The following is a 4,683-nucleotide window of genomic DNA, read 5'->3' on the forward strand; positions in this document are numbered from 1 at the left end:
CATTAGGTATATCTCCTAATGTTATTCCTCCCCTACTTCCCACAATAGGACCCAGTGTGTGATGTTCCCCTTCCTGTGTCCAAGTGATCTCATTGTTCAATTCCCACCTATGAGTGAGAATATGTGGTATTTGGTTTTCTGTTCTTGCGATAGTTTGCTGAGAATGATGGTTTCCAGCTGCATCCATGTCCCTACAAAGGACACGAACTCATACTTTTTTATGGCTGCATAGTATTCCATGGTGTATATGTGCCACATTTTCTTAATCCAGTCTGTCACTGATGGACATTTGGGTTGATTCTAAGTCTTTGCTATTGTGAATAGTGCCGCAATAAACAATCAAACAAACCTCAGGCAATAACAGTCATTCCCTAAATTCCCTTTCCTTTTATTATTTTTTTTCTACAGCCAATAACGTTTTGGGATTATCCTAGAATACAGTTTTCTCTGTTTGATTTATCTCAGTGTTTTTTTGCCTTCTGTCCATCCCTGATACTTTTTGCCTTCATTCCTCTGCCTATCTTGTAAAAATCTCCCTAACTTAAAAATATGTCATACATTTGTACAGACACAGTTTATCTGAGTATATTCAATCAATTATGTAAAGCACAATTTTAATACATAAAATATAAAATATTAAACATCATAATACATATTTTAATTTATAGGCCTCATCAAAGTGAATAATATATTAACAACAACAAAATGACCCGCTAGTGAAGGCAATCTTACTTCTTTCCCTCTTCACATAAAAATATTAAGTATACATTTTCACTGGAATTTAGAAGTTAAAAGTTACTTAGCATTTAATATACAAAATAATCTTAATCCTATAATTGGGGATCAGCGAGACCTTTACAAATTAGTACTTTGGGAAGTGCTATATTTTTAAGGAAATTGCTTTAGCCTTCTTGAAGCTGTATATATATTCCAACTGAATTTATTAAAGAGAATATTGATTAGGATTGCATGCACTGAATTTATAAATGTATTTAGAAAGAATAGTTAACTCTACCAATATTGAGGATGTAATATTACCATTGAATAAAGGAATATGCCTCTTTATTGATATAAGTATCTTCAATGTAAATTACAGTTTCTTCTTGTAATTGTGTTTACTTGTAGGCATTAAAGTTTTTTGTTGCACTTACAGGTGTACTGTCTATACTATTTTCTAATTGCTTATGTCAGGAGCTTAGCTGAGCTGAGAGAGAAAGAGCTGAATTTTCAAGTGTTAGAATAGCTGATTAAAGCAACAAACCAAAAATTAAAGAGTTAATCACTTAACGTGATGGTATAAACAAGAGTCTAAAACCAGACAGCACTGGCTTCCCCTGTTCAATTTTCCTTTATGGAAGTGCACACTGGTCAAAGGTCAAGTGGATAAGTTCAGAACTGGGGTCAGGTCAATGTTAAAGGAGCACAAATAAAAGGCTCCTGCAGTTTTGTGGACCCTGAGGTGGAGGGCTGGGGCCAGTCGGGGGAAAGGACTAGGAGTTGAAAGGTACTGGCTACTGAGTCAGACAGGGGAAAAGGGTCCTCAAGGTTTCTCCTTGCTCCCTGCATAAGGAGGCCTCAGATGTCTGCAGAATACATCTTTCCAAGGCCTCAGATAAAGAGTCCAGAATGAGGGCACAGTGACCAAGAATGTAAATGTGTGAAAAAGCATGACCGGCCATCCAGAGGTCTGAGATTGTGACTCTCTGTATAGACTGTGATGCACAAGTTGTACATCAAATCTGCTGCAGGGAGGGTAGCTTTCCCCTGTGAGTCTTGCCAGGTGAAGTCTCTCTAATTGCACAGGTAGGGTCAGGCCTGAAGAATCAACAGTAGATATTTAAGCGGTAGTCAGACTCCTCAGTTTAGTGCTGCTATATAGAAAAGTATAGATTTTTATATGGTGATACAAAATCTACTTTAAAAAACTATTTTTAGATGATATCAGTATTATATCTCAAATTTTCTATATAGCTAATTTTATCTCATACAAAACAATGTACAATGACTTGTGGGTAAATAACTTGGATCAGTAACATGATTTAAGGACATCATATTTGACTGAGTTTTCTGAAAAACAAAGTATTGGACGAGCCCCATATTGATGCTTTCACACATTAACCTGTTAGAGTGGAGAAATACAGACTGATTAAAAGCACAGGATATGGAGTCAGATTCCTAAGGTATGACCTTAGCTCTGCAACTGAGCTAGATTGTACAGCCGGTACATCACAGTCTATACAGAGAGTCACAATCTCAGGCCCCCTAGATGGCCGGTCATGTTTTTTCACACATTTACATTCTTAGTCACTGTGCCTTCATTCTGGCATCTCTTTATCTGAGGCCTTGGAAAGACGTATTCCTCAGACATCTGAGGCCTCCTTACGCAGGGAGCAGGGGGAAACACTGAAGACAATTTTCCCCTGTCTACCTCAGTACTCAGAGCTTCATGATTTGGAGAATGTTGATTTTTTGTTTCTGTTTCATCTTGAAAATGGGGATAACAAAAATACCTACTTCATAAAAGTTTAAATATATTAATGTATTTATTGTGCTTAGATTTTATTTGTTCCCCTTCTTAATTCTATAAGATTTTTTTGGACTCTCCATGCCCAGTTCTGAATAAAGTAAAATCTAGTCCGTCTGAAATGCTTCATGTTGCTACCAGCTACCTTCAGGTCTCATATATTACATATGCTGAAACCTGCCTTCCTTGTTTCTACTGGAAAATAACTCATTCTAAATCTTTACTTATTTTTATCAGATGAAGATACTGCCACTTACCATTTTCAGAGTGATATCAACACATTCCTCCTGAATAACCGTGTTGCAGTAGGCTTACTTATTTTATATACATTTTCATTTTGTTCATAGCTACTTATATTTGTATTGTTTTTTAACTAGACTGTGAGCTTCTGGATAGCAAAGACTGTGTCTTTCAACCCTGTATACCTGGTTACAGCCACAGTACCTCATCTATGGCATGTGTTCTGTAAATGTCAGAGAGAAGGAAAATGGAGATGATGCTTTTTCCATGTGCCTGGTTCTACATGTTCTCTACAAACATTTCTTTATTTCTCATTTTAAAACTGGGAGGCAGCATGTTTATCTTCATCTTTCAAATGAGAAAAGTAACTTTTGAGAGAGTTAACTGCTTTACAAAAGATCACACATGCAACAGTCATTATAAAGCAGGGCATGGTTCCTAGACCTGTCTGTTTCTAAAGTTCATGCTCTTTTCACCACCCCCTGCTGGAGTGAAAGATGTGACTTAAGCTGCATTTAAAGGATGCCTGGTGCCATTGTGCATGATGCAAGAACTAGTAAGAGTTGTAATTCGTCTTAGAGGAAGAAAAGGTTACCTAAAAGAAGGCCTTTAGGGAAAGGGTGGCAGTAAGAAGGTAAACTAGCAGTAAAATCAGGAGGCTAAAACCTGGTAATTATGATGCTGTTGAAAGCAGGGGAACCAGTAAAGAATGCGTTCACTAGTGAGGTCACTTCAGGAATTATTATACTCTTTCCTTAAAACTAAGTCAGAGTTATTGTATTTATCTAACAGAGTCCAACAAGAGTGTACACACTCACTAACACCAGCTATATGAAAGGAGAATCAATCACATTACCCTGATCATCAAAATATCAGGGTGAATAGGATTAAGAATACAAAGCCTTTCCATAATTTTATTATACAATTACAAATTATTAATATTATAATGGTATATGCCTATCACTTTGTGTGATGGTTATTTTTATGTTAACATGACTGGGCCGTAGAGTACATAGAAATTTTTCAAACATTATTTTTCGTGCATCAGTGAAGGTGTTTCTGGATACAATTAACATTTGAATCTGTGGATTGAATACATCAAATTGCCCTCCCTGATGTGGTTGAGCCTCATCCAATCCACTGAAGGCATAAATCTAATAAAAGGCTGATTAAAAAAAGAACTGTTTCTCATCGCCTGATTGTCTTCAAACTTGGATATCCATCTTCTCCTACATTTGGACTCAAAGTAAAATATTGACTTATCCTTAATGTTCAGCCTACTGGCCTTCAGACTGGAAATACACCATTGACTCTCCTAGATCTCTAGCTTATTAATTGCATATTTTATTACTTGTTAGCCTTCATAATTATGTATCTATAATAAATAATAATAAATTTATAATAAATTTATTTTATAATAAATTTATTTGTCCATTGATAAAGACACAATTATGGGTTTAGATATAAAATCTCTTCATCTCTCTCTCTTATTTGTCTGTTTCTTTGGAGAACCTGGCCTAATTATACATTGTTAAATTATTATATAAAGGCACACAAAAAATAAAACAATGAAGAATTGAAATGTAAGACATTTCTCATAGTCACTGTCATTAAAAGGCAAGGAGTGCTACCTGCATTTGACGGATGCCAATCCATGATTCAATCTTTGCAACTTGGAGAAATGGTTACCTTTGGCTCATTCTGAAAACACAATAACATGTGATTAAATTTTCATGCACTTCAAAGAATAGTCATTATTGCTTCACAAAACATAAAAGCAAATCAGAATATCTATAGAATTCAAAAGATTACATACCAAAGTAAAAGCAAAAATACCTCATTAAAACAATATTTTGATAAAGCTATTTATTTATAATCTTGATATGAGAATAAAGAAAGGGACCCAACAAGAGTGCTAT

The sequence above is a fragment of the Mandrillus leucophaeus genome, unplaced genomic scaffold (assembly GCF_000951045.1).
Source record: "Mandrillus leucophaeus isolate KB7577 unplaced genomic scaffold, Mleu.le_1.0 Scaffold47, whole genome shotgun sequence".
NCBI lineage: Eukaryota > Metazoa > Chordata > Mammalia > Primates > Cercopithecidae > Mandrillus > Mandrillus leucophaeus.